At 34.8% G+C, this 24,569-nt stretch overlaps 1 long non-coding RNA gene across 3 annotated transcripts; it reads left to right on the top strand.

Annotated features, from left to right (window-relative positions):
* The first annotated feature begins 1,174 nt into the window (after nt 1-1,174).
* On the top strand, nt 1,175-21,609 carry LOC141446098 (uncharacterized). 3 transcript variants are annotated; one of them, XR_012453483.1, is made up of 3 exons: nt 1,175-1,310; nt 2,517-4,624; nt 19,994-21,609. It is a non-coding gene; the product is annotated as an uncharacterized lncRNA (long non-coding RNA). The 3 variants fall into 3 exon arrangements; XR_012453484.1 differs by lacking the exon at nt 19,994-21,609 and adding an exon at nt 10,679-11,309; XR_012453482.1 differs by lacking the exon at nt 19,994-21,609 and having other exon boundaries at nt 2,517-2,650; nt 3,565-10,672.
* The last annotated feature ends 2,960 nt before the right edge of the window (nt 21,610-24,569 follow it).

Raw genomic sequence — 24,569 nt, 5'->3', positions numbered from 1 at the left:
ATTAAATTCACAGAATCCATAACCGATCAGTTCTTCCCAGTAATATGCTTGACTTGGATGAAATGAAATTGGTGCACATGAATTAAATCTGATTATACTCATGAAATTAATGAAGAAGACCAATAATATTGAAGTGTTCATAAATTTTGTTCTAATCATTTTGCCAATGATGGCAATGAGTAAAAAAAAAAAGGGAACAAAAAATGGCTTCAACCTGCACTCCTAGAAACTATGGAGGACACTCAATCCACTGTTCACTCTTAAAGACACAAGAAGAAAATAATGAAAAGTTTCCCAAGCGTCCAGAATTTATAGCCTGATGACTCCTTCAAGAGTCAAACCGGGGATATACCTCGCGGCAGTGTGGAGGGAGGTCTGGTAAAATACATCAATCCCATGCAGCAGTTTCTTCCTTATTACTAATAGCTGGGGCTATGTCTCATAGTAAGTCTAGCAGTAAGCAAGGCACCAATGATAAGACCAACAAAATTTTATACATTCACACACCAATCAGCTCAATATCATCATTATGAAATAATTTAAAAATATTACTTACAAAACGAATAAATATTATTATCAGAATTTCAGTCAGAATTTTTCTTATTTGTTTCACTGCCAAGCTTTCAACCTAAGGAAAAGCTTATCTTCAAGAACATATTTTACAGATTACAACTTGCATTAATTTGATGGTATTAAAAACAGTTTACAAAACATATTTACCTTATTACCAATTGTAATTTTGTTTTACATTGTTAACTTTATAGGTTAGAATGTCTCCTGCCCTGACTTTGTTTTACAGCCAAGCTTTCAAAACCAGACCACTCAGTGTTAATAAGGTAAATACGTTTTGTAAACTATTTTTAATACCATCAAATTAATGCAAATTGTAATCTGTAAAATATCTTCCTGAAGATAAGCTTTTCCTTAGGTTGAAAGCTTGGCAGTAAAATAAATAAGAAAAAATTCTGACTGAAATTGTCAATAATCTTTCTTCTTTTTTTTTGGATTTAAGTAATCAGTCATCAAAAACAATACTCACAACGTTAATTTTTTTTTTGCACTAGTTTTTTCATTCTACAGCCAACACCAGGGAAGAGAAGAAATTGTTAGGCAAATCTCAGAAATGCAATTTTACCTACCTGGAGATATCCGTTTTTGAGGTCTTCTAAGCTCGAAAAAGTGGTTCTTATAAATTGGTCTCTGTGTGTATGAGTTCACAGTAACACAATAGCTTCAAATTTTGTTATTTCGTTTTGAGTACCATCAGGTCAATATGCTACAATAAGGTTTTGGTTAAAAATCCATCAACCGTAAGTACCATTTTACTGAGTAAATTTGTTTAGTTATTTAAGATTTCCTCAGAATCGATTTTTGATAGATTTTCTTTAAATTTGGTAACATAACCTTTTATTTTACAAACATTTGATTACGGACACTGCAGAGAGATGAAGGAGGTTATGTATTCCACTAGACTGCTATTATTGTTAATAGACATGTAATACCAACCGTATATAGTATTAAAAGAATCAAATGTGGGACAGAATGCCTAAATTTAAAACAAAAAAAAATTAATTGATCGAAAATGAATTTTTCATATTTTATGAGATTTTCTCGCAATCGGATTTTATTTAAACTTCGTTTAAGGATTACAAAAAAATATATTAAGAACTTTTTACTTAAAAACTTGAGTAAGGGGTATTTGACAGAGAGGGGAAGTAGATTTTAGCGAGTAGGTTACTTCTAAATTGATTAGAATTATTTGTAAACGCTAACGTTAATAGTTTAAAGAAAATTTTTGGGTTAGAACTATGAGAAATATATTTTCTCTGAGTATCTCTTTTTCACATAATTTTCCTTTTGTTAGACCAGTCAACACTTCTTCAACCTTTTGCTTCCATATGCACGTCCATACTAGTATTATAACCTTATCAGGGTAGGTTAACCCTTCGTCGGGCGTATGTAATCTGTGAGATGAAGAGAGCATTTTTCTATTGATAGAAACTCAGGTATTTCTTAGAATGAGTAATGGCCCTCAGTAGTTTCTAACCAAACGGTCTGTCCGGTGTTTACCTCTCGGTTATGTGGTCTTACTTAGCGTCCTCGTAATATGTTAGTTTCCAACACATATTTTTGTTAAAATTTACAGATATTTGGTTATTAATCTCACAGATTAGTTGCGTACGATAAAGGGTTAAACTGATACTTCTTTTTTTTTTATAAGTCTGGTCATAATTGTCAAGATCTTTGCCTAGTATTTTTTCATTTCTCCTTTACCCTTCTATTATTTTAAGAATCCTCGTCTTCATCGCTAAGATCCCAATCATATTTTTGAAGATAACGTACAAGATTCAGTGTACTTGGAAAGTATTGGAATAAATATTCATTCATAGACGGTTTTAACCTCTAACTGTTTGATAACTTCTTCAGGATTATAAAACCATCTTTTGACGATATTTGTCGGTCTGTTGGTTTTGAAAAGAGTTCTCATTATTTTACTTTTTTCTTTTTTTTTTTAGGTGTGAACACAAAACTTTGGAATCACAATTTGGAGAGAATTTTATTGAAAAATCGTTAATGTCAAACTTTCTTCAACGTTTGGTAACACTAAAATGAATAGGATCCTAGGATGGGATAGATAATTCCTTTACAGGTACTTCTTAACATTTCATAACATACATTTTTCAGCATTATGATTCCTCAAATTCAAACACAGTTTAATCTGTAGAAAACTGTTCGAAATAAAACTAGTAAGCACTTAATGATTAAGTGGTGTGACAAGTTAAAAGTTGAAACAAATTGTAGATCTCTTCCAGAAAGCAATCAATTTACTTTAATCCATAACTGTGAAAACTGGGTTCTGGAGGTTCAAGAAATTTGAAGAATGCCATATTTTTGCCTGGTTCTACCAGCAAAAACAAGTAATCCTTTCGATTGATAATGTAGATAATCCGTTGACATAGATTTTGGAGTAGCCATAACTTTCAAACTCCCAAGTCAATCAATTTTTGGAGGATGATTTGTTTGAAACGTGTGGGCGAGCGTTATCAGGCAAATAGATTGGGGGTGACCTTTCTGTTGCTTTCAATGCTGGCCGTTGATTATGTCATTTCCGGTAAATTTCGTCAATTGTTTAGGAATTTGGAGAAATGCGTATAGTGGAATGACACTATAACCATGTTTATTTTTTTTTTTTTTTAATGGTTTTAGTTTTTGGAATACTCAAATTAGCCTAAATATCGTATCATGTTGACGTACAGGATCCGCTTTTCGTTACAAGTTACGATTTGATCCAACAAAAAAAGGGGTCTAAATGTGACGGTTTACGGCGATCGAATCTTTCAAACCATGAAACATCCACCCTCCGAGTTATTTCACCTTTCTAAAGCGTTTTAAACCAAACGTCCAAAACAACAGTTTGCCTAACGTTCATTTTCACTACGATCCTCTGCACAATTTGAAAAGGGGTTTCCAGCTTCCAAAACGTCCTCATAAAATCATTATCTTCATATCATTGATTTCATTCGTCTAGCAAGCATGATTTATTGTATCTCTGACCGGTTTCAGAACATTCAACAGTAATCATCAGTGATTGATTTTAGATCAGTTTTTTCGTAGAGAATTTGACTTCAATTATGTTTACTATCCTCGCTGATTCAGCCATAGCATCCAGCTCTGAGGTCCTAACAACACTTTCTACATCTCGCTACCGCTATCTGAGGGCCTACTACGATGATACATTCATGCAGGCCACTTAGGAAAATTAAGGTGCCGTGCTTGGATGTGAAGATTATATTTTAGTACAATGAAATTTATCTTGTTTCATTCATTGATTAATTTTTATTGTCTACAAAATAATGTTATATATTTGATTGTAAACAGCGAGTAAATCATAATAATATGATTCTACTAACTCCAAGATAAGAAGCTTAATAATAAAAAATAAAAAATTTGAAGTTAAACAGAAAAGAAATTGTAGAAAGATGAAGTGATTCGCCAAAAGAAATTAATTTAATAAATACATGTTTTTTACTTATTGTTTGTTAGCAATCTTAAGTGGACGTTTTGATTAAATCACATTTTTGAAATTGAGGGATTACCGGATACTGAATATTTAGAGGGCTACTTAAAACAAAGCAAACATTCGACCATTGGTGAGTATTTATTTGCTTCCGCCGACTGTGAAATACGGGCTGTGATTCATTTTCTCTGTGCTTAAGGTGTGAAAAGCGGCTGAAATTCATCTTGAGTTTAGGTTTACGGTGAAAACATTATGAGCAGTGGATTGGTGCGGAATTTGGTTATTGCTTTTACAGATGATGATGTTGATGTAAAGGTCATGATCTCATCGGATCATTTGGCTGGTAACAACCTGATCACCCTCCGTAAAGTCTTGATCTAGCGCTCAGAAACTACCACCAGTTCCTGCATTAGAAGATACATCTAGGTGGTCAGCTCCACGACGACGATGATGATGATGATGATGATCAAGGTCAAAACGACCGGGTTGCAGTGGTTTCTCTAATCAGGCGACAGACTTCTATGAGGATGGGATTCAAGAGCTTGTCGTCCGATACGAATTTGTGGCAAATATGTAGAAAATCAGATTCAGGAACCAGGCTATCAGGTACATAAAAAAAAAACAATTTTTAAGAAAAGTATACTTGTTTTTCTTTTATTTAAAAACTGTACTCACAAAAACTTTACACTAAGTTTAAACAATAATATTACAAAAAGTTTTTGAGAAATTATCCCGAGTAAATACCTGTATCCAGTCACTATTATAATATGAAATAGAAAGTCGTAAACGTTCAAATTTTTCTCATATACCACCATCATCCCTTGGCAAAACAAATTTTCTCCATCCCGAGAGACATTATTACTATCTCCTAGTTATCTACCAACTTCGTTTTTGCAACATGATCAAATTTCTCAACGCTAGTCATCCTAGCAAACGCGAACAAACAGTGAGGTCATTTCTTCCAACTGTGGATAGTGTCTCCACAAGGCCTCCAGGTTAATCAACCCATGTGAAGAACAGAGATTTTATTATGCATTCCTCTACTATTGACACAATAAATGTTCTTCCATAGCACGATAACTGACAAGAAAAGTTGCATGATACTGCCACAGAAATTAATAAGCACCATTTTCACTGTCTATAAACACGCTAAATAAAAACTCTTTCGATAGTTTAGTTTAGGAGATAATGGCAAGTCTTCTTTCCATACTTTAATACCTTCCCTAATTTCAAGTCTCAATATCTCGCTTCTCAATCATCAGAAATGAATGAAATCATAGAAAATTATAGACAATACTAATCTCTACAAACGAGTAAAATATTACCTTTATCAGTGAAATAGTTTAGGAGAAAACTTAATCGAAACTTTTCGTTGTTTTAAACTCAGTCAAAATATAAGTCTCAATATCTCGCTTTTCAATCATCAGAATTGAATGAAATCATACACAATTATAGACAATACTAATCTCTACAAACGAGTAAAATATTACCTTTATCAGTGAAATAGTTTAGGAGAAAACTTAATCGAAACTTTTCGTTGTTTTAAACTCAGTCAAAATATAAGTCTCAATATCTCGCTTTTCAATCATCAGAATTGAATGAAATCATACACAATTATAGACAATACTAATCTCTATAAACGAGTGAAATATTAACTTTATCAATGAAATGGTTTAGGAGAAAATTGAATCTAAACTTTTCATAGTTTTAAACATTCCCAAAATTCATGTCTCAATATCTCGCTTCTGAATCATCAGAAATAAACGTATTTATACACAATTATAAACAATATTCATCTCTACAAACGAGTAAAATATTACCTTTATCAGTGAAATAGTTTAGGAGAAAACTGAATCTAAACTTTTCGTTGTTTTAAACTCAGCCAATTTTCAAGTCTCAATAGCTCGCAACGCCTACGTTAGATTTTTATGCAATTATTACGAAATACTTTAAATGGCGAATTGTAGAAAAAGCCGAGATTTTATTTGACGGAATGGCGAAGTGACAGTGGCAACATCGAGTTCCTTGTGGGGAGTATTTGTTTTCAAGCCGGATTATTTATTCACTCTTCCCTTATTATATAGTATACACAAGATTTCATTCAGGCTCAAGCTCATAGCTTGTGCATTTCCGGAGTGCAAACTCAATGAGATAGAAGAGGAAATAACAAACAAATGTGATAGAAAATCTTGAAGGTCGAATTAGGAATATTCAATAACAAAATAGCTCCGTTGGAAGTAACTACATAAATTGGTTTGAAGTTCAGTTTAGTGGATATCCTTGGCTTTTTCACGTGCTTTTCCAAAATGATTAACCAATAGATGATGGGAAAATCCTTTATTAGCTCCTGCGTCCCAGTCTTGCAGTGAAGGAAAATACAGTTATTTCTTAAATTCCATTATGCTAAAAACGAAATTCCCGTAATAATAATATTGTGTGATATATCAGCGTTTCTATCCTCAAGAATACGAACATCTCCACCAATAGAAGATCTTCTACGATAAATTCTGAGGGATCATATTTACTTACTTATTGAATTCATGTCAAATATTTCACAGGCAATTGAGGTACCCTCCGTGAGGAGAAATGGTTTCTTGGAAATGGTCTGTGAGTGTATGAATAAAATATCTCAAAACTGAAAGATTGCCGGAAATTGATATTTCAATACACAGGCCGTCACTTAGCCATCAAAATTCCTCAAACGGAAGTCACATTATAACGAATAGACTTTTTCCTTTTTTTTTTTTAATTTAAAATTTTCTCGATTTTTCCTTAACGTCTTAAGCACATTGCACTCTTGGTGTTCTACAGACTTTTTTTTGATCCTTTTAATTCGGTTAAGGACACTTCTTAAGGAAAAAGGTTGCAGGCGTCCCTTTAAAGTATCATTTCAGTATTTTGTTAGGTCCAGTTCTTATACATTATGAAGGAAAAATATTTTCCTTAGTTGAGCAAAACTTTCTGTTTTTATAGAAAATTTTACGATCAAACTTTACTAAATAAATGTACACTTTTCTGAGATTTTTAGATAAATACCTGTTTCGATTTACCCTTTTTTTTTTCAAATAAATGTTGGAAAGGGAAAGAGGAGAATAGGATAGGAGAAGAAACGGATGTTAGAGGGTGAAATCCTTTTGAGTTAGGCAATTGTTATTGAGTTGTACCAGTTGAAGACATTCATTTGTTGTAAGTAGTACATGAAGGAGTTTGTTTTTTAAGGTTGCTAGGTTACGGATTGTTGTTTTTTAAGGTTGCTAGGTTACGGATGGTTTCGGGTTGGATTATAACCTCTAAGGGTACGTTCACAACGGAGCTGTGAGCATAGATGATAGCGGAGATGATAGCAGTGATGCATCAGCGCTTATAGAATAACCTAGTACATTCTTATGTGAGCGTGCACAACGAAGCTTCGACTAGTGACACATACGCGCTGCTATAAACGAGCATAGATGATAGAATTGAATTTTTCATTTTTCTGCTAGCTGAACTCCAGTATCGGAGCTTCAAAATGGAGGTAGAAAAATTAATTAGTGCTGTCTTTACTCATTATTTTTGGTTATTATTTTATTATTTACTTTTAAACAATATTTTGTTTTTTAAATCGTGCTTATATTTATTTTTATGTGTATTTATTTGTTTTTCCTCAATATAACCTTACCTCAGAGTTATCACTAGTTTTTCTTCTAGAGTTATAGGATTTCCATGACAATTTTTCCTACGTTTTCTTAATTTTGACCTTATTTTTTCTAAAATTTAGTCAAATGTGGTTGGACCCATCCTCACATATTCAAAAAAACGATCCGGATAATTTCTAAGTTCCTTATATAAATAGTGAAATTCGCCCAAAGTACTTCGTTTTTTATTTATGGTATGTACATGATATTTTCTACATCTTTTTTTTTTTAAATATACCATTTCGTTGCTGGTGAACATAAAAACTCTTCTTCACTACTCGACATGTTGCATGTATCACAGCTCCGTTGTGCACACTAATCAGCGATTATATTTTACTCTATCAGTTATCATCTCTGCTATCATCTATACTCACAGCTCCGTTGTAAACGTACCCTAAGAGAAGTACTTTCCTTTTTGAGAGTTCAGTGTTTTTGGTTGTTTTTTTAAAAAAAGGTGTTTATGTATTGTATTTATTGAAAGCGGTGATTTGTGAAGATATTTCAAATTAAAGCCTTCTTTCGCCAATCCCCATTCCACACTACATGTGTATGTGTTACTTAGATAAATAGATCTTTATTCACTATATTCACAATATATGCGTAAATGACGACACTTAGGAGCATCAGTTTAAGCTTTAATCCCCCTATCAGTACATTATAACACGATTGTCTACAAAAAATTTTTATTTAGAGAAAAGTCCTAAGGACATAGATCCCAATCTCTCTCTGCAAAGATCATTGCTACACAGGCTGCACATGTCAAAAAAAAAACCTGAGAGATAACTTTAAATACGACGAACAGCATTCACTGTGCTAGTTAGCAATGTACAGGACCGTTGATCGACGAGAAGATTACACCAATCTGAGGAACTTATTCTGCATCATCTACAGCGAGGCACTGCTGGTTCGACTAGCCAAGCTCCAGAATGGGCAGGCATTGATTTAACCACTCTATAACCTACAAGTAAATAAATAGCTTTAATACTTTTCTGTAGGAATGTTATTGGGCCGTCTGAGGACAGATTTAGGTTCCCAATAAAATGAAATTTCGGTGGAATGAGCCATTTTTATATTCTGCAAGTTAGTGAGTATTAAAAATGTTTAGTTTGGAAACAATGCATGATGAGTTACAGAACTTCTAGAACTTCGAACTTGAGGAAATCGTGCGTGTTCTCACCATATGTTTTACTAATTAATTTATCAAAACGTTTAGCTAATATTTACCACGTTTCATCATTTTATCGGAGATTAGTAAACATTTAGTAAATTGGATTATTAAATATAACTTTTAAAGATTATTTCTTATCTAGACTGTGATGAGAGATTCACTTGCCCTTCGTTACGTTATCATTTGTTGTAATTTTAAACAAAGGTTCGTCAAAGAAAGAAAAGCAAGAAGAATGACATTTTGTTCAATTGGTACTCGAGTAGTTTTCTTTCTGTTTATAAACAGAAATCAATGTTCTCACTTGTCTAGTATCTCATGTGTCTAGCAGTTCACGTGTCTCTTGTCTCACGTGACTTTTACCTCACGTGTCTAGTTGTTGCTTTATATTTAGAAAAAAAATTCTCTTGCATCCATTGTTGGAGTTGTTCACTTAGAGGAACATTTAAGCTCTGGACTTATTTATTACTTTATATGAGGGCTGGAGAAAACCAACATATTGGTATGCACAGTTACTATTGGCTCCTAATGCCTCAATTTACCTATATATTGGTGGAAAAAAAAAACAGCCCTATCTTTTCCCAATATACAATTTGAGGAATAGCGCAGCCTCTTTCCCTTCTTTCTTCATCATGCCAGCCACTCTTCTACTACATTCTGCTTCGTGGCTTCCATGAGATAAGGATATCTTGAGCGCTGCGTACTGATTTATTCCTTCCTAGAACAACACAATGGTCTCTGAATGTGACTTCGTCATTTGATGTGAGCTTAGAGTAGTGTAATTAGTAGTGTAGTTATGATAGTATTTGTGTGAGTAATTAAGAACTAAAATCGAAACTATGGAGTCTCGCTGCACCCTATATTTTTATTTTATTCCCTCTAATGAATTTGTAAATGCTTCATAGCGCATCAGGATTCATTATAGCTAAAATACTTTTAGCGCTACAGTGAAATCGTACATTGTGTTGCCAATTCCTTTAGGAACTTGGTCTCTATTTCTGTTATATCTGCTGCTTCTAAAGAGGAGGTGATCGATGTCCCCATCCTCCCTGCTATTAAGCTCTAGACTTAGTATCAGGATTAGTGCCAGGCCTGCCCATCTGTCCCAAGAAGTGCTGCCACGGGCTTTTTCACTATTCTAAGTAAATGGAAGAGCTTCAAAATCACCTTCAATTTCAGGGGTCCCCCTAAAAGCAGTTATAACTATCTAGCAGTGTCGAAGAAGTAGAAGAATGAATTGTCTGTTAAGGATGATAATTAAGCTGAAGAACACCTATGAAGTTGTAATTTGGTTGGCCTGGAGTATTGGTGGAATGTTTTTTGTTAAACCCCCGTAAGAATTCTAAATTTTGTAGAATGGCCCAATTTAAATAGATGAATTCCATTAGCACATCCTTAACTCTTAGATTTTGTCGGCACTGAGAGCATTGATTTGGACATTGATCTTCCGGTTACGAATAAGAGTGTGTAACCCTTATTTTTAGCCTTATTAGTACGAGTATAAGCCCTTTTGGAGGGGGTGAGAGAAAGAGCTTCAAAAATCCCTTATCCTAAAATTTAGCTTTACACAGACTTTGCTTCAGTACCGTTCCATTTTTCATTGTCATTTTCTCTTATACGAGATTCTCTAAATGAGAAATTGCAGATATTCTGGCCCAGTTCGATTTCTCTTTTCTGGTTTAATATACAAATAAACTTCTTCTGCCTTTCATTCTGCTCGATCCCAATTGATCTTACAGTCCAATCATTTGGTAACAGCTTCCAATAAGGTATTGATTGATATTTCCGGCTAACACTCACTAATACTTCCTCTTGTTGCAGTATAGTAGCGGAAGTAAGTTTATGTGATCACAGCGAAACTGCTGTAAATACATGGAAATTAGTCATCGGCTGGCGGAAACGGCCTAAAATAATGTCACTTGTAATTTTACTGTGAAAAACAAAAATAAAAATAAAAATATAAATAAATAAATAAATATAAATCGGCCGTTCACAATTACTTCCTCTGTGCATCACAAATATTACAAATATACTTTAAATATAAATACGTAAATTACGGCATTTTAAATAAATCTAAAAATAATGTTGATTATGATGAAGATATTATCTTCCTTCTCCGTCAGACGATAAGGATACTTACAGTGTCGCGCTTCCTGTACGCAATAGCTGTTACATAAGTACTCGTATGCTCAGATTAGGGCACACAGAGTACAGCACACAGGGGACACTGTACAATACGTTACTTTTGCTTACTAATTCCTTTATCTTTACTCAGGAAGAAAAAAAACTGTTAAGATCAAGACAAATTTTATATTTTATACTTTTTACCGGAAATAAACATTTTGAGATCCTTTTTTAAGTCTGAAAAAGTAGTTTTTTTCGAAAATGGTCAGAAAATGGAGTCACAACTCGTGGTTCCCTTCAGCCATCGCGAGTAAATGTCTTCTTCCAAGCGCCACGATCCTCGGCCTTGTTCCTCTGTCAGACCATATCCCTCCACCCACTTCTGGGTCTTCCTCTCTTCCTCCGACCATCCACCTCGCTGTCCATCACCACCTTAGGCAATCTCTCTGGACCCATCCTCCTTACATGTCCATACCAAGTGGAGTGCTTTAGTCTCTCTCTAATCTCCAGGACGTTTCTCTCCACTCCCATCCTTTCCCTGATATCAACATTCCTCACTTTGTCCCGCCTCGAAACATCCTGCAGATCTCCTCCAAAAATTCATTTTTCCACTGCTAGGAGTCTGCCGCGCTGTCTTCTGTTCAACGCCCATATTTTTGCGGCATACACTAGGATACTTTAGAGAATCGATGTAAAGATCAGCCTCTTGGTTCTGGGTAGCAAATTTCCGCTCCATAGCACTGGGTTCAATAGTCCTATCACTTTTTTCCCTTCCCTGATTCTCCTCTCTACTTCCTGCTGGGAGGAACCATCCTTTTCTACTATTGACCCAAGGTATTTAAAATGATCCACTCTTTTAATGCGTCTACCTTGTATTTCTATGGTAGTTGCATTCGAAGTGGATAGGTGCTCTGTCTTGTCAAATTTACACTTAGTCCCCATTCAGTATAACTCTCCATCAACTTCCTCAGCATACAGCACGCATCATCTTCATCTTCCTCAATCACCTGGTCGTCTGCGAACAGAAGATTAGAAATGTATAGATTATCAGTAATCTTAACTAGATATCTCCGAAAACAAAAAACCGCAGGAAGTTGAAACATTATAATATGAATTGGAGATTACTAGGAGAACTGAATAAAACTTAGCGCTCAGAATCCTAAATGCCGGAATTATCATTATACCAAGCAAACTTTTTTGACTATTTTTGAGATTTTTCTCAAAAACAATTGAAGCGATTTCCTTTAAACTATCTAAACTACATTGTACTCATGGTGGTACAACTTTTATTTGGAACGTTTTATTATTGGCACTTCCGGGAGATTAGATTGGATAGACTACTCTTTTAAGGACCATTTGAGTTATAATAGCGCACCAATTGGAGCCTGGAATTTATTGCAACCTGTGCAGCGTCCAAAACCCTCCAGGCACTAATTAAGAATATCCAAAGTGACGAAAAACGAAAAATTGTAGGGTGTACAAGTTTTATGTTAAAGGCGCCACGGTAGCCGAGCGGTTAGAGGCGAGACCTGCGAAGCTAATATGTATTGTGGTACTGGGTTCGATTCCCCGGTCTAGAGGCCTTGGATTTTATTTAATGGATAATAAAAGAAATTTACGGTAAAGTATGTTTGTTAGTCGCCTCCGTCCACGACACCTAATTGGTAGTTGGACGTTAAGCCCCGCCTGAAAAAATAGGCAATTACTTAGTTTGATATTAAAAGTAAGGGTGTTAATAAAGTATGTAACAATAAGGTTTGCTCACCAACCTTACGTTACCAACCTTAAGTACCATTTCACTAAATAGTTTTGTTTTTAAGGTTTATTCAAAAATAGCTCCTACAGGTTTTCTTTATACTTTAGTGTGAGAATTGCATTATAATAATAATAACTAGATTAGCCGATTGGTTAGCGAATGTTGGTTTCCAACATGAAGATCACAGGTTCGAATCCAGCTTGTTGGCCCATAGATTTTTCTCTTCCTAGGACAGCTCCGGTGATGGACAGGTTATATGTAAAGAGAGAACGTCAATGGCCTCAGATTGATGCGCCCCTTAAATTAAAATAAATAATGATTACCTCCTAAACAAAAACTTACAGTTTAAAAAGTTTAGAATAAGGGTTGATTAAGTGGCAAAAGGTACACATATCAGCAAGTACCCAACATTTCATTCCTACTTCAGCTCGTAATTTCAGCCGGTATTAACGTTGATGTCACAAATCCTAACCAATTTCATCTGTATTTTGTTCAGAGGAGAATAACCATTTAATGCACAGTGAAACGCAATTAAAAACTTGAAAAATTCAAGACACGTTTTTGAAAAAATGCTAACATCAACAATACATTAACTAAAATGGTTTAAAGAAACTGTTCTCGTGTAATACATCTTCTTACCTCGTGTGTACTGTTAAAAGGGTTTAAAAGAGCACCAAAATTAAGTTAAAAGTACCTTTCAACTTAATGGATAGTTACCTTTCTCTAAAATGGCCCATAGGCTTTCTGTACACTTTAAAGATAAATTATATTGTACTTGCATAGATTTATCACTTTTTGATTTCTTAATTTTTCTAGAAAGATTCGTTACACTTCAGTGAAATCTACGGTTTACCCTCAACCCTCTTAAGTTTTTGTAAGCTACAAAAAGAACAACTAATACACAAAATGAATGACCTTCCAAAGATTCATTTGATATCAATTGAATCTTCTTATCGACCTTTCTAATATTGATTAATAATAAAAATAGAAAAAATGAGGCAGACAAATAATATGCTACCTCCGTCATGTGAATGGACACACGCACGTGATTGTAATCTTACATCCTGATCCTCCCTTACTGACGTAATTCACATCCCTCCCGTTCTTTATCGAGGACCACACTGATGATCATCTCTCTTTTTATGTATTATGAAAAAAAAAAGAAAAAAGGTATCACAGGAGTTAAAAACTATATTAATCTATTTATTTATAACAATAGAAATACGGCTGGAAAAGTGACAATAATAGACCGGGTGACGTCAGCACAGAATCTGTCCTTCCTGCTCATCACATTATCTACGTCAGCAAAATTAGTCAACCATTTTCAGAAAATTTCTTCGCAAAATTTTTTTCACAATGATTAATACAAAAAAAAAATGGATTCAGGGGGGAGGAGTAAAATTTTTGCTTTTTAAGAATTTTCATGAGGAAAAGCAAGGGAAATGGCTAAGTACCGTTTGAAGCTTCGATTAAGTCCTGTGGCTACAACTCCTTTTTAAAATAGAACTTATAAAGCGAGACTTTCGCACGATTGGTGCAAGAAATTTCAGGAAATAGGTCTGTGCATTGACTATGAACCAGAGGGTGCTAGCACTGGGATAGTCTGGAATTCATGCTCAGAAACTTGTATTAACAATACATATGGATTAGTAGGTCATGAAAATCAACTTAAAACGGAATAAAAGCTGTAGGAAGTAAAAAACAAGAGTGCCTCAAATTAATGGATATGAAAACCTTTAAAATCCCTAGGCTTAATTGTGGAAGATAAGGGAGAATGCGGAGCGAAATGCTGGCTAGAAGTAGACAAGATAAAAAAGCAGTCAGAAAGCTGCGTCCTTCTTTACTTGCATCTCAAGGAAAATAATAACAATTCAACTTAATAATAGAAGCTATTCCCCTTAGTGGGGGGCAGTAAGTATGGAAAATCGCCAGGAAAAAAATGGCGGAAATTGAAAATAGGAGGAGGTGAAAGAGGAGCGTACATGATTAGAAATGAGTAAATTATGGGATAAATATAGATATGGAAGGATATTGGCCAGGAAGTTGTGGTGGTGCGGGGCTTGCAGATGAATGCCCTTGGAAAGTGAGGAAATGGGTCCTCTTCGAAGAAGGCCTAAAAAGAAGTACTGACATTGGAAAAAAAAGGGGTTTAAAGAATTGAGAAGAGAGAGAGGTTTAGCTAATATGGGTTTGATTGGCCAGGATGATGCGAAGAGATCAGATTTGAGACGAGCTCGCTAAGGAACTAACCGCAAAAAAGTATAAATAAAAATGTTTTAAGGGGCGCCACGGTAGCCGAGCGGTTAGAGGCGAGACCTGCGAAGCTAATACGTATTGTGGTACTGGGTTCGATTCCCGGTCTCTAGGCCTTGGATTTTATTTAATGGTTAATAAAAGAAATTTACAGTAAAGTATGTTTGTTAGTCGCCTCCGTCCACGACACCTAATTGGTAGTTGGACGTTAAGCCCCGCCTGAAAAATGTTTTTAAATGCAGGCTAGATGTTCTTCCGATCTGCGTCATATCCGGATTTTAGGTAACGAAGGGAAGGCAGGCAAATTAACCTTACGGAGCCTTGCAGCCCTTCAGTGGTTCTAAACCAGCTGTTTTGGGACTTTTCCCTCCAAAAATGTGGTGAAAGGTAGTTTTGTGAATAGCAGTAAACTCAAGTCTTACGAGTATTAGCTCTAGATTTTTTTTTTTTTTTTTTTTTGATCACTCACTGCAAAAAATCATCCCTCTCAAAAATGTTTGGCGATGATTAATTCGATTAATTCTGATGTTTTCCGCTTTGAAGACGTATTGCTGCAAAGTGCAAGGTGAAAGTTCGAGGAAGTCGAGTCAAACCAGGTTATATTTATCTACCACAACAGACTGGTAAAAACGTCTCCGATCTATGTAAGTGACTACAGTGTATCTTGGCCGTTAGATCGTCTGTAGCATGTTAAAAAGTTGTTTACAAAAAGTGGTAGCGTTCAAGATGGCGTCACACAGTCCTACTGCTGGGGGTCAACAGCTGGTGGTGGCCTTGAATGTGTAAGGATGCAGACACAGTCTGCAGTATAGTCAGCTGTTAGACAAGACAGCTGATTGGAGGTCGTTTGAAAGCAAACACACCCGCCTTCACTTTCCACTAACTGACCAATAGTAATGTGTGGCAATCCAGTTACCAGAGCTCCCTGAATCTGATTAGAAGGTAGTGGCTAGCACTGTTAACTGTACTGCGGCCACTTCCTTTCTTAATCAACAGCTGTGTAAGTGGTGGGGATTCGTAGTGAAACAGTGTCTCCAAAAGGAAGAAACGTAGAATTCATCGCTAATAAAAATTACGGAATTTTCTTTCCGGTTTTCCGCGATTTCCTCACAACAGGCTCCGACTATTTCTCTTCGCACAACTTCCAATTTCAAAAAAAACGTGAAATTGTACTTCCGGAAATCCAATTTTACTGAAATTTGGAATTTAATTAAACTGAAATGGTACCTCAAAGAGAAAATCCAAACCACCTTCTGGTCCAGAAGTATTCATAATCAAATGTTTCAGACAAAAGTTCTGGGCTTGAAACATGGCTGCAAATAAATGTATTGAAATTAAACAAAAACAGGACAAGAATCAAAATGTTCATTATAAAATATGCATGAATAGAAACTTAGTTAAGTTTTTGGGGATTCCTATAAAGCCTACTCTAAACTTGATAAGATTTACAGATGTACTTACTGCGGACTTGTTCAGTACTATCTCAGAAAATTATGAAGAGAGGTAAATCAACAAGAGTTGCGGTGGCCCCATTTTGATCTCTTCCAATCAAAAATGGTAAACAGTTTGCTTGTTTGGGATGGAATCCCAAAGATACAAAGATATATTAAAAATACAAAAAGCAATATGTATAATTACTACAACTAGTAATGTCCACTCATTGCAAGCCACTATTCAAGAAACTGAACAAACATTAACTGTAACTTCCTTGTTTGCAGTAGTATTAATTAGGTACAGAAACCGATATGAGGTTAGCGAACACAACTATTCTTGTATCAGAAGTCAAATAGATGCAAAGTACATGTTCTGCCGCTTAAAGAAACTAAGTCCCCCACCGCACTTGATATCATTGGAACTTCTAATAAGTTACCGAATTTCGTTACTTCATTTAATAACAGATAAAGTATTGTATGTTTTAAAAAAAATTACATAAATAATGTAGAAGGCGCCACGGTAGCCGAGCGGTTAGAGGCGAGACCAGTAAATCTAATATGTATTGTGGTACTGGCTTCTATTCCAGGTCTTAGGCCTTGGATTTTATTTAAAGGTTGATATGAGAACTTTATAGTTTGCTAGTCGCCTCCGTATACGACAACTAATTTGGTGGTTGGACATTAAGCCCCGCCTGAAAAAATAGGCGATTACTTTATTTTAAATAATGTAGATATGTTTTTATACTTTAGACAAATTTTTAAGGACACTAATGGTTTATGTAAACAGAATTTTGAACAGAATTTGTTGCGTTATTTTTTTGTACGTATTTTTATGGGCAAAACATTTTATATTTGATAAATGTGTTACAGAAGAAGTAAATAAATAAATGAAATTAAAATAATAGCAGCCTTGGCCCAATCTTGCAGAGCAAATCTTTGGCAAATTAACAGCTTTGGTACTCATTCTGGGAAAACCGAAATCAAATTTTTTTAGGCAACCATCGCAGCAAACCCAATTTTGACATCTCTCAGGGTATCCCAGGCTAACAACTAGAACAACATTTACAACTATACTTGCAGAGTACATACATAATTGTCAGTTGAAAACCATTTTACGCACATTCCAAGCAAACTAACCTTAACTGAGAGATTCGTCTTACACTGATACGTATACGGCACATCTTGCTCAGGTAATTTTGTGTACGTCTAAAAGAGTAATAATTTCTTTAATACAAATTGTATAGACTATTTGATAGTGTAATCAAATCAATAGATGAATTTTTTTATATGGCTAAAGCAAAGTATCTGTTAGTATTGCACAAAGATCTTGATTGAGCCCCACGCCTTCAACTCCAATGGCGCCAGTTTTTTGTTTAAATCAAAAATTTAATAACTAATTAAAGCATCGAAATACTTAAAAATTCTTTAACTTCTTTGAAGAATTGGTGAACAAACGATACCAACAAGTATACCAAGACCACCTAAAACTATCGGCCCACTTTGTCTACCATTTTAGGATTTAGGGTTCTGAGTTCCAACATTTCACTATCCTTACGCCTGGTTATCCTTTCAATCCAGAATACTCTGGTTGTAAAGGTCCTTCTTTTTTTTAATATTTCCAACAAGAGTGTACCTACTTTAAAGTACTACTTAATTTTGACTTAATCCAAAAAAGCTGCAAGCAAAAATTTTTTTTTTTTTTTTAATCTTTTATTGTAATTTACCACTGCAACAAGCAAGTGTGGTAAAAGAAAAAAAGAAATAAAAGAAAATCATGAGTGGAGAAGGCAGCCAGTGGTGTCACTCCAGTAACGTGCTTTGCTCTCACGATAACAGTAGATCACGAGAGGCCATCTTCTCTTCAATCTCCTTAGAGGATTACTCTGGTAATGTGGAGGAAGATAGGTGACCTATGAGAGGGCGTTTGGTTGAACTGCTGTAGAGTGGAAGGAAATTTGAAGAAACGAGTGTTAGCAAGATCTGTAATGAGAAAGGGATTTTGAGGTCAGGTATGGATAGTGGTGAGGTTAGATACATAGAACGGAGCGTTAAGAAGTTTGCGAAGTATGTTTCACTATGTAATGACTGGAGGCGTCGAAACTTGGAAAGCTTAGTCGATCCCCATATACTTCGATGCCGTATGGACCAAATAGGTAGCAGAAACAATAGATATAAGAGTCTTTTGTTATGTAGGTTAAGTTTCAAACATTTGTCAAGTACGAGGGTCGTTTGAAAAGTCCGTGCAAAAATAAAAACTACTTAATTTTTTGGGGTAAACCTCTTTTATTTTTCAACATAGTCTTCTTTTAGGCTTATACACTTCGCCCAACGCTGCTCTAGTTTGTTGATCCCTTCCGAATAATAGGATTTGTCCAAGTCTGAAAAATAGCCATTCGTTTCTGCAATCACCTCCTCGTTTGAATAAAATCTTTTTTCCCGCCAGCCATTTCTTCATATTCGGGAACAAATAGTAGTCCGAGGGAGCCAAGTCTGGAGAATAGGGGGATGTGAAACGAGTTGGAACCCTATTTCCATTAATTTTGCGACCACAACTGCTGAGGTGTACGCTGGTGCGTTGTCGTGATGGAAAAGGACTTTTTTGTGGGCCAATCGTGGGCGTTTTTCTTGCAGCTCGGTTTTCAAACGGTCCAATAACGATGTATAATATGCACCTGTAATAGTTTTACCCTTTTCCAGATAGTCGATGAGGATTATTTCTTGCGAATCCTAAAAGACAGTCGCCATAATCTTTCCGGCCGAAGGAACGGTCTTCGCCTTTTTTGGCGCAGATTCCCCCTTGGTAACACATTGTTTAGATTGTTCTTTGGTCTCAGGAGTGTAGTGATGTATCCATGTTTCATCCACAGTGACGAAACGACGCTTAAAGTCCTGCGGATTCTTCTGGAACAGCTGCAAACCGTCCTTGCAACACTTCACACGATTTCCTTTTTGGTCAAGCGTGAGCAATCGCGGCACCCATCTTGCGGATAGCTTTGTCATGTCCAAATGTTGATGCAAAATATTATGTACCCGTTCATTCGAGATGCCCACAGCACTAGCAATCTCACGCACCTTCACTCTTCTGTCATCCATCACCATATCATGGATTTTATCAATGATTTCTGGAGTAGTAACCTCAACAGGGCGTCCAGAACGTTCAGCGTCACTAGTGCCCATATGGCCACTCCGAAAATTTTGAAACCACTTATAAACTGTTCTAATCGAAGGTGCAGAGTCACCATAATGCTTATCAAGCTTCTCTTTAGTCTCCTGAGGCGTTTTGCCTTTCATAAAGTAGTGTTTAATCAACACACGAAATTCTTTTTCGTCCATTTTTTGAAAATCACTCGACTTCTTCGATTCAAACGAATGCCGAACACAAAGAAATAGACCGATCTGGCTGAAACTTGGTGTGTGTTCTTCCAAGAGATGCTACTAACTAAACATAACCTCGATACGCGCCAGTGGTGCTATCTCTCTGACTTTGCACGGACTTTTCAAACGACCCTCGTAGTCTGGCGAGAAGCGTTGGTTAGTTTCTTATCTTTTCATGTCAACCGTTTGTCCTAGGTGCAGTCCAAGGTAGCATACTTTGTCCACAGTTGGTGCAGGAGTTTGGTTCAAGATGATAGGAGGTAGGATTTTCCGTCTGAGAGTAAATACTATAAACTTTGACTTCGTAACGTTGGTTTTGATTGTTTTTTTTTAAATTTCATTTTATCGCGATGTAAAAGTTTTCTTTTAAAATACTTGAATATCAGAAGAAAAAATTATTTTTTTTGCCAATGTTGACAATCCTTGAACGGAATTAAATCATTTGTAGACAAACTGTTACATTTTATTTTTGATAAGAAGATAATATGCTATCATTAAACCATTATATGAGTCAAATGATTTGCCCTTATTATCGTATTGTAATAAAATTAAAATTATCAATTTACAAACTTCCTTACACATTTGTAAGTTCATTCATTTTTCTTTTTTTTATTTCATAAAATAACAAATAAATTAATGGATTAAACCAGCTGTACAGAAAAAAAGGTGACGATGTGTTAATATTGTGAAAGAGGGCACGTGGCCAATTAAGTATACTTTGCTAAAACAGTTTGGGAGATCACGCTTTTTAAACGTGTTTCTTCCGCCAACAGCTTCTGGTCCTTCCGATTGCGCTTGGTTACTATACTTCCACCAACCAGTTATCTCAGGACGGGAATTCTCTCCTACACATTATGTATGGGGCTTTCCCTGGCACAAAAAACACTGTTACCTTTTTTTTTGTATTTTGTATTTTTATTTTTTTTTCCATTTTTAAATAATCACTACATTACATGGATTTTGCAACACTACTTCCTTCTTAGAGTATGCCAACTAAATAAGTCACCCGTTACATATAATTTATTCTTTATAGACGTCGAAAATTGTTACTTAAATAAATTACTTAATTTTATTTACAAATTTGTGAAGTTTAATTGAGCTAACTCTTTCCTTTTTGTTCCAATAAACCTATTTTATTATTATAATTTAAGATGCATCAACCTCCGCTTGGAATTTGAAAAATCTAGGAGGCAGCAGCTGGATTCGAGCCTGAGACGTCAGCGTGAGTATCTAGTACCATTGGGGCTTGACCCAAAGTTGGGAGTTTAAAATTGGCCATTTATGTAGTATGAAGAACCATTGCATTTATAAATAAATTTCACTGAAACAGGTTACAGATTATCAAAACCTTTACAACTAAAATAAATCATTTTTATGAAGGCATCTACGTTGCTTTGCAAGAAGCCAGGAATAGACAAATTGGTGAAGGAGAATCAGAAGTCATTAGTATGAACTGGTACAACATCGTTGTTTGTAAAATCAGATTATTGTTCTGCATTTGCATCGTTTTTTTTTTTGTTCAACGCACATGGGTCACCAAATAATTTTGTTCTTATTTATGGGTCGATAGACACCAAAGATTGAGGAACGCTACGATAAACCACCGAACTAATCCCATCTCTGCCTATATCTTATTTTATGAAACTAATTTAAGAAGCAAGTTCACAGGGAGAATGCTCCAAATAACAGTTATAAATCAATAGGATGAAAAATTAACTGCCAGTTTCAGTCATGGTAAACTTTATTATGCCGGAGCTTTCGACCTAGGGACTAGATCACATCTTCAGGGCTAATTTACAATATACTGTTTTTACATCATTAGAGGGTTGGTGTGTCTTCTGTCTTGTTGTCTGTTCATGGACTGAATGTAAAAACAGTATATTGTAAATTAGCCCTGAAGATGTGATCTAGTCCCTAGGTCGAAAGCTCGGCATAATAAAAATATATCATGACTGAAACTGGCATTAATTTATCATCCTATTGAAACTATGATTCAATCACCAATAAACAAAAAACATAATGAACAAATTATAAATCAACAAATATGCAACACATAAAACGTTAAAGTGAAATCGTTGAAACCGTTTTCAGGAAAATTCCTAAAAGAAAAATGTGGAAATATCGACTCAAGTAAAGTAAGCATTTCTGAACACGGCTATTTTGTCTACAAGCTTTGAAATATCATTTTTTGAATTATTTTAATTGGGAAATTCCCGGAGAAAACTTCAAATGGAAAAATCTGCGCGATCCAATGATAATATTTTCTTCTTACAAGTAATTAAAAGAAAAATGTATAAAATGCGAGGGCGCGACGGTAGCAGAGCGGTTAAGAGGCGAGACCTGCGAAGCTAAGTTGTATTGTTGGTTTAGTGGGTTTGATTCCCGGTGTCTAGGGCCTTGGATTTTATTTAATGGTTAATAAAAGAAATTTACAGTAAAGTATAGGTTGCTAGTCGCCTCCGTCCACGACACCTAATTTGGTAGTTGGACGTTAAGCCTCGCCTGAAAAAAATAGGCAATTACTTTACTTTTTTTTATATATAAAAATTCGATAATGTGGTAAGAAAGTAGATGGAAAATTAAATAAACCTCGCGTATCAACTTTTGCCGATCTGGAAGACAATTGTTTTATGCTCCTTACTGCTGTGATTATAATTATATTAATATAATATGATTTTTAGGCATTATTTAGTGAGTTAAATAAAATTATTCTCATCTAGGTCTCCAACTAGAACAAGTTTTATAAAACTGCCTCAATTCCTAAGTTCACAACAATCCCAATTTACTGTAAGAAATTATTATTTAAAAAGGAGGTGATGTGATGTTGTTTTAAAAAATGCATGGTGTAGTGATTTTAGGTTTATTGCGTTACTAAAAGAAGATTCAATAGAAAAACACAAGAGAATGGAATAATGTTTGCTTAGGGTAAATATTTACCATTTAATAAAACTAATTTTTATTTTAATTTTTAATAAAATCAAAAAAAAGAAGGAGTATCCTGTACATCCCCGAATAGGTGAATGTATTTGTTTTTTAAAATTTATACACCGATGTGTTGGAAGATGTTTAATACAATTTCAAATATTATATAATAATATAATCCCCAAGTCTGGGTAATAAAAGATTAGCTATTACATAATAATGCTTACTAATTGCCTGAGCAAAAATTAGTTTCTCTAATAATAAAATAAAAACACCTGACTGCAACCGCTAAATACTAGACCCATCATTTTTTCCTTTGGTTTTATCCAGTGGAATTAGTAAAAAATTTTTTGAGCATTTATTACTGGTGATAATAATAGTAATAAAGTCAATGATAAAAAGTTTGCCTAAATGAGAGGATTCCCAGCTGATATGATGGATGATTCAAGCGTTCAGTATTCTCAAGTTTACAAGGCCATCTAAATAAAAGAAAAAAAAAAGAAAAAAAGGTTATCTCTCAAGTCCTATTGGCTGCTACAACAAATATTGGAGGTGTGTTAGTGTGTGTGCCAGCAGTAGTGTTTGGCGATAGGTAAGTTGGTAAATCAGGGGAATATCCTGGCGCGTTAATAACATTGTACTTCCCCACGTGGAGCGTATTGCACCAATGTAGAATTTTGTTGTAAACACTTGTAAACCTGCTAGTCAATTTGTATCATTTTTAACAATAAAATTTATTTAAGTATAACATTACAATTTTATTTATTTATAAGTAAATTTTGTGTTAAATTGAGTTTTAGATATTCTCTTTAAACTCTGAATATTTGAAGTATCAATTAATTCTCATCCAAATTGTGCAACTTATAAATTTGTACATAACCTTGAAATAACATCTGAGAACTGCTCTACAATATTATAATCCTTCATAGGATGGAAAAAACAAAACAAAATTACAATGAACAAATTAAATAGAGTGGTGCTAAAAGTTAAAGGACCTCAGCATCACAGATAGAACTCGACAATGACCTTAACCTGTTCACAACAATGAAATATGTTAAAGAGTTAACAACACTCGTAAAACTTTTATTTGCATTTCTAGTTAACTTTTTCTTTTTTTTTCTAATTTCAAATCCATTTAAGAAAAAAAAGAAATAAGAAGAAGAAGTCCTTGTCTATAGTTCGTCCAATATTTGATTACTGACTGTTCTGGTGCTCTGGGTCTCACTAATATCGTGTCCACATTAACATGCACAATCAATTTTTGCCAAATCATTTTCTTAGGATAGATGTTTTGTACCGTCTTTTACTTTATTTCAATTCCAGTAGTACTGTACAGTTTCCATCATCTTCATGCAGTTTTCTTCATTTTAGCCAAGCAGATGTCCTTCAGAAAATCATTATACTTCGCTTTGGTGACTGATTTATTTCATCCAGATGGATGAAAGAATATTTCTAAATTCAGTCATTATTATTATTATTTGGCCAGGCCTCCGATGGCTGGGGACTAGGTTATCTTCAGGGCTTTTAAGTTGTTGACAATTATAATTACATTGTTATATACATATAAGGTTATTGGGTCTTAATTTAAACCTTCAAGTGGAAGGACAGTAAAGGGGGTTTCAAATGAAATTAAATTTACATGTGATTAAAAAGTTTAAAGAAAATTTTAGGAACCATTTTCAAGAAAATATCAAATTATGGAAAATCTATTTTGTAAAGTGGCCAGTCGGTCGAGTTTCTTCAAAGTTAGGAATTTATTTCCATATTTGACTGTTATGAATAACCTACAGATGGTACGTCAATAACCACTGTTATGTTTCCAAATTTCCATACCTGTTACTATTATCAT

The sequence above is a fragment of the Rhodnius prolixus genome, unplaced genomic scaffold (genome assembly GCF_049639745.1).
Source record: "Rhodnius prolixus isolate KJV_2025 unplaced genomic scaffold, Rpr scaffold_1, whole genome shotgun sequence".
NCBI lineage: Eukaryota > Metazoa > Arthropoda > Insecta > Hemiptera > Reduviidae > Rhodnius > Rhodnius prolixus.
The sequence above is the reverse complement of the archived record's forward strand: the minus strand, read 5'-3'. Positions and strand labels throughout refer to the sequence as shown.